Genomic DNA, 7,674 nt, shown 5'->3' on the forward strand with positions numbered 1-7,674 from the left:
GATTAATTAGCTACTGAGCATATACAATCTGACATAGATTTTTAAATGTATGAAAGTGCATAAAGAAATTACCACGAAATGAATATAAAAAAAAAACATAAGCAGCATGTTTAATTCCTAAGTTGAGATTTAGCTCTGTTCATAAGCGAATTCTTGAATTGCTTCTCAAAATGAACAGCAGTTTTGATTTCCCTGGTTAACTTATTTTAAGTATAACTACAAAAGCTACTGCAAAATATGATACACAGAAAATGAATTCAGAAAACAGAACCTAATTAATCATATGCATGCCTCTGGTTACATTTAAATTTAATCACCTAGACATAGTTGTGCATAACCTTAGTAATTTATCTACCCACTTAAATGAAACAGATTGTTTATTTATTTATTTATTTATTTTTAATTTTATATTTTTTTTATATATTTTGGTTGTTGGTTCTACTAAGTACATAAACCAACAGATTCCAGAAGCTAGTGGACTTAATACTAGAGATTGCAACTGACCAATTACACATAATCAAGCGTGCTCAGCGTTTGTTAAACAAGTTCCTGTTTTACAAATTCAGATTGAGTTGATTTTAGAAAGTTAAACAAAATGTGAATTTTAACAAGAAATCTCATTGAGTGTGACAATAAAAGAGTATTTTTAACAACTTTTAAACTGGAATTTCCAGACAGCCGTATAGTTCACACAAAAACAAGCAATAACTCAATGAAATCTATGTAGATAACCCCATATAATTTGTTCTATGACCTTATGATAGAACAAGATATAAATAAATTCTAAATAATAGACTTAGGTGATTACTCAAAATGAATATTTCAGCAAAGTAAAAGCAGATTGAGGCCTGTAACATCACAAGACTTTAATCACAAAATAGATTATCAAATTATCAATTCAATTCTCATTCCACTGCAAGAAAGTTACTGCATAGCTTGATTATACACCATAATATAGACTAGCATGGAGTATAACCAGTAGTAGCAAGCGACATCGCAAATCTGAAATCTACAACTGTTAAAAGCACCATGAAAACAGGATCTAGTAGTGTAACACATATATAATTTAGGAGATTTTTTATTATTATTATTATTATTTTCTTTTGAACTCAAGCTTTCTATTGCTTTACACTCTGTTTTCTTCATCTAATAGTTGTACTTCATTATTCAAAATACATAAGAAGGCGTATAAATGAAGAGATTTCAAAATTAGCAGAACATATAATTGAAGAGCTACTCACAATGATAAGTACAAATAGGAAATTCACTAAAAAAAAAATACTATGCACGAATCAATGAAAACTACTACTAAGACTTGTAGAATAAGTGTCCCTAGCACTTTGAATAATCCAAATATCAGTCAACAAGAAAGAAATAAATAAGCACATAGTAGGAAAAAAAGTTAAGAAACCTACTACAAGCTGAGAAATTACCACCTAACCAAAGGATATTTAGACAACCCAAGATCACAAGGACTAATTTCCTTTTTATCAACTAAATTCCAAAATAAAAGTTAGTATCATAGTTAAACTTTAAGTATGTAAAGAGTATAAATCTCCCCGGCAACGGCGCCAAAATTTGATACGTGTCGTTTACCGTATTAAATTAAAAACCTATCTTAGACCTTCAAAAATATTAACAAGTAGTAAAAGGGTAAGAAAAGGGTTGATCCCACGGAGAGATTAATTAATTTCCTTTACATCTAGTCTAACTAATCGATCAAATTGAATATTGCTCACGTAAATTACAGATTAGACACATATGTACCTATTTACTAAAAAAAAGGGGGGTGTAAAAGTCGTAATAACCACTACTTGATAATGGCTAAAAATATAACTACTACTAATATGTACAAAAGGGACGACACAACTTAACCAATTCAATTGCATGACTTTTACCAGATTAAGTTCTTTAATATTTAAATATAACCAACCTTTAGAAATTAACCAATTTAACTATTAGACCAACGGTAGAGACTTAAATAACAAAGACTCCCTGTACTCCCTTATTTGTAATCAATTATGAACTAAGCCCAATTGACTCTTAACCATTCTAATTTAGACAAAAATGATCGCAATCTGCATAAATTAAAATTGGTAGCATTATAAACTAGGAGACATCATTAATCCTAATTATTCTAATCACATAAATGCTTACAATAATTATATTGAACTTATTCTCTAATATAAATTAAATCATGATCGCAGACTTAACGCAAATTAGAGGCTACTTGAATATGATCAAGACTAAGCAAAATCATATAGCTAGCAATAATCGACAATTATGCAAGCACTAGTAATATGCACAATCACCAATTAAACAAGAATCACTAACAACTTAAAATAATAATTAATTGATAAAATAATCAAGTCGGTAATAATATCCAAATTGATTCACCATATCAACATTAAGAATCTAGCAAAATAGATTGAAAGAACAATAATTGGAAACAATAAGTAAGAGAAGAACTTATGAATTATGTGCCAAGAACACCGTACGACACTCGGCTACGATCCCGCGAATCGTCGTTATTCTTGTTCAACCTTTGATTCGAGACTAAACTTCCCTCCGATGGTTGTCTTCTCTTCCAATCGCCCAATTACGAACTCAATCAAACCCTCACTTGACTCACTGTATAATTTCTTGGGTATTGTATGTCTCCTCTCCGTTGTTGTAGTTTGAGCAACCAATTTATATCAAAAAAAACCCTCGTTTTTTACCGGAGATATCGGAACAGAAAATCCACCATATGATTTCCCCACTCATAGCATAACTGATAACCATACTCCGTTTTTGTAGCAGATCAATTGAACGGGTCTTTTGGGAAGGAGTTGTACGCCCACAATTTCCCAACTCTCTTTTACAGTTTCAAGAATAGGAAGATGAAAGGAATGGGTTTGTGATTGATGACGTGGTGATCCCAATCCTTTGAAGTAAATTGATGTTCACAATTTGTTGCTCACGTGACTTTTAGGTTGATTGCCCACTTGATTTCCCCACCTATGACAAGGTAACACCATAATTAAGTAGAATTAATACTAAAAATGTATAACTAACACAAAACAATCTAACTTATTTTAAAATTAGTAAAATCCTAAAATATATGGTAAAGGTCAACTATATATCTAGTATTAGAGAATAATTATGTAGTACATTATGCACTTATCAGTCCTCCTGAGGCTGACCCACCTGAAATTACTGCTACAACCCTCTATGGCAGAAGTAGGGGATTTGTTCTTCTTATAGAAGTTCTTCCCCATGTCGCACGTATTTTCCTGTAAGTAACCTTTCTAATTCCCTTTAGTTGCTAAACTGTCCCCTGTTTAAGATTCTCTAATCCTTGGTGTCATGGCCCTCGTCCTCATGGAATTGACAGAATAGTTTTGGGTCCCGACTTTCTATAGGTGACTTCATACGAAAAGGACACTCCAAATCAAACCTGGTAGTATGGTACCTACATCAATAAGGATTGTACTGAGGTCGGTGTTGTATTCAAAAAGTTGTTTCTCTTGTGGACGTTCTCTCTTATGTCCTGTTGTGGTGTGCTCTTTTGATATGGCCCAGTTGTCGTTCGTTCTAAGATTTTTCGGTCCGTCTTCTCCTTCTTTCCAAATGAATCACTTGTCTCTCCTTTCTTGGCTTCCTTTGACACACTGTAAATATCCATCGCGTGTATGAATACTTCTGCTTCGTCTAATACCATGGCCATAGTTTGCACACTTTTCTTCATCGGACCGAACTTGAATGAACCTTTCTTTAACCCTCTTATGAAGTTGTCAATGTTAGGTTATGATACATATGACAAAACATAAATCATGCGGAAAAACCATAAAGCCAGGAAACATATTAATTACACATAATCATTTAGCATAATTCAGATGCATACACTTTGTAGCGTGCCCTCCCTAGCTGCGCCCGAACCGAACAAGAAAAAGTCTTTAGGACTCCAAGTGTCGTCCCTCCGTAGATAGTCCACAACACGTCCGGATCCGCCTTAATCTTGACCAACTAGAATCGCCCTTAAGGTTACTAGGATTTTCGACTAATAGGTTGCAAGTGTTTGGCTGATTTTTGCTTCAAAATCTTACCTTTAGAATACTTCAATTCTTGATGTAAATATGTGACCCTAGGCACCTATTTATAGAGTTTATGGAAAGGAATTATAATCCTACTAGGATATGGATTTATTAAATAGAATCCTATTAGAACTCTAAATAATAAATTTAATCTTTTAGGATTAGGATTTAATCAATGCACGAATTCCGATAGGATTAGGATTCGTTACAAAAACGAGCGTCGCACGACCACGAGGGAAGCACACACCGCGCAGGCCTTGCGGCCCACACGCATGAGCGCTGCCTCGCAGCCCACGAGCACGCTAAGCGCGCGCGCCAGCAGCCTTGCTGGGCCTGGCCTTGCGCTGGGCCTGGCGAGGCTTGTTGCCTTCGTGTTGGGCCCTCGGCTTGCTGGGCGTGGGCCTGGCTTCGTGCTAGGCCTTCGTCTAGCAAGCCTCGTCCGATACTAATTCGTACGATGCGCTTCCGATTAAATTCCCGGCTCCGGAATTCATTTCCGATACGAACAATATTTAATATTTCCGATTCCGGAATTAATTTCCGTTTCGAACAAATATTTAATATTTCCGTTTCCGGAATTATTTTCCGATTCCGATAATATTTCCGATTCTGACAATATTTCCGTTTCCGGCAATATTTCCGATTCCGTCAATATTTCCATTTCCGATAATATTTTCCGATACGTACCATGTTTCCGTTTCCGGAAACATCTACGACTTGAATAATATTTATATTTTAGATACGATCCATATTTCCGTTTCCGGCAATATCATCGTCTCTGTAGTATTCATTTCTTGCTTGTGACGATCTCAGCTCCCACTGAAACCAAGATCCGTCGATTTCGAATATCCATAGATGGAGTATTTAATGCCATTAAATACTTGATCCGTTTACGTACTATTTGTGTGACCCTACGGGTTCAGTCAAGAGTAAGCTGTGGATTAATATAATTAATTCCACTTGAACTGAAGCGGCCTCTAGCTAGGCATTCAGCTCACTTGATCTCACTGAATTATTAACTTGTTAATTAATACTGGACCGCATTTATTAGACTTAATATTATATGCATACTTGGACCAAGGGCACTATTTCCTTCAGTCAAAAGACACACCATTTGGTAAATTAGGTATTTGGCCGACAAATAAGCTGTGACTACATCCATTAAGCGTAAGTCAAGTCCCTCTCTCATTGCCAGACTGATTATATATATATATATATATATATATATATATATATATATATATATATATATATATATATATATATATATATATATATATATATATCTAAAAGTTGTTGCATCCACCACAAGAGAATATGTCTCCTCATAATCAATACAAGGTCTTTCTGAGAATCCTTGTGCAAATAATCTTGCTTTATATCTTTCAATATCACCAATTTCATTTTTCTTTTTCACAAAGACCCATTTATGTCCCACTGGCTTTACATCTTTAGGTGTACAAACTATAAGTCCAAATACTTCTCTTTTTGCAAGAGATTTTCAATTATGATTCAATTGCTTCCTTCCACTTTGGCCAATCATCTCTATGTCTACATTCTTCAATAGAATTTGGTTCATGATCCTCATCGTCATCCATAACATCTAATGCAACATTGCATACAAAAGCATCATCGACGTCGATTTGATTTCGGTTCCATGTAATTCCAGACATGATATAATTTGTTAAAATTTCTTCATTATCAGGTACTTGAATTTCTTCTTCTATCATGTCTAGTATCTGTACTGGAGATCCTTCAAAATTGATTGTATCCTCGATTTGACCATCATCAATCATTGATCCATTCATATTTTGAGGATTCTTGTCTTTGGAACCAATTGGTCTTCCACACTTCTGGCGTGCGTTAGACTCATTAGCTACTTCATTTTGTCCTTCTGGGACCTCAATCTTAATTGGAGGATTTACAACTGGTATATGTGACTTAGTCACTCTCATTGGGTCAATAAAAGCGTATGGCAACTAATTTGCTAAACTTTGTAAATGAATTATCTTTGGAACTTCTAGTTCACATTACTTAGTACGAGGATCAAGATGAGACAATGATAATTCATTCCAACTAATTTCTTTATCCGGTTGTTTGTTTTCTCCCCCTAAACATGGGAAAACTGACTCTTTAAAATGACAATTAGCAAAATGAGTCTTAAATAAACCCCCTGTGATTGGCTTAAGATATTTGGTTATTGATGGGGAATCAAATCCAACATATATTCCCAACCTCCTTTGAGGACCCATCTTGGAGAGTTGTGGTGGAGCTATAGGGACATAAACTGCACATCCAAAAATTCTAAGATGGGATATATTTGGTTTCCAACCAAAAATCAATTGTGATGGGGAGAACTTATGTTAATTTTTTGGCCTGATGCGAATCAATGCTGTTGCATATAGTATAGTATTTCCCCATGCAGTAATTAGGAGTTTAGACCATCAATAATGGTGTAGCAATCAACTGAATACGTTTAATTAATGATTCAGCAAGACCATTTTGTGTATGAACATGTGTTACAGGATGTTCAATATTTATCCCAATGGACATGAAATAATCATTGAAAGATTGAGAAGTAAATTCACCAGCATTATCAAGACGAATAGACTTGATAGGAGTATCTGGAAAATGTGCTCTTAATTTAATCATTTGAGCAAGTAACCTCGCAAACGCCAGGTTGCTAGTTGATAACAAACACACATGTGACCATCTAGTCGATGCATCGATTAAAACCATAAAGTATCAAAATGGTCCACATGGGGGATGTATTGGCCCACAAATATCCCCTTGTATACGTTCCAGAAAATTAGATGATTCAAAATTTATCTTAGCTGGTGATGGCCGAATAATCAACTTTCCACGTGAGCAAGCAACACATGAAAATTTATTAGACAGAATCTGATTTCTCTTTAATGAATGCCCACAAGATTTTTCAATGATTTTTCGCATGATTATTGAATTGGGATAGCCTAACCCGTCATGCCAAACTGTGAAGCTATCAGTAAACATCTGCTTTACTATAGCATGTGTTTCAACCAAATAAATTTTCGTGTAGTACAAACTAGTTGAGAATGTAGGTAATCTCTCCAAGACAGTCTTTGTGCCATGGGGTATGCTCATTATTTGAAGGAATTCATCATTTCCTTCACTAATTGTCTCAATATGATAATCATTACTTCGAATGTCTTTAAAACTCAATAAATAAATTTGAGACTTGGGAGAATATAATGCATCAATGATGTAAATTTTAGTTCCCATAGGCAACAATATACAGGCCCGGTGGAAGCCCTGTGCATCCTGGTCAATAGCACAAGGCCTCCAAAAATTTGAGGGCCCAATATTTTTGAGCCCAATTTTGGTATAAATATATTATTATTTTTAAAAACCAATTAAAACTGCTATTTTTGGCCAGCGTGATTCACGCTCACTTCATCATCTTCCCCATAAGGCCATAACTGCTTACACACGAATTCTAGTAAATTCAACTCCTCTCCTTGTATTCTTCCTCAATTAATAATTAATACTTGTTTCCAATATTTATTTCAATTCCAATAATCTACTATCATTCCCTATTCTAATCAAACTTTCCAAAAAT

The sequence above is a fragment of the Spinacia oleracea genome, chromosome 5, assembly GCF_020520425.1.
Source record: "Spinacia oleracea cultivar Varoflay chromosome 5, BTI_SOV_V1, whole genome shotgun sequence".
NCBI lineage: Eukaryota > Viridiplantae > Streptophyta > Magnoliopsida > Caryophyllales > Amaranthaceae > Spinacia > Spinacia oleracea.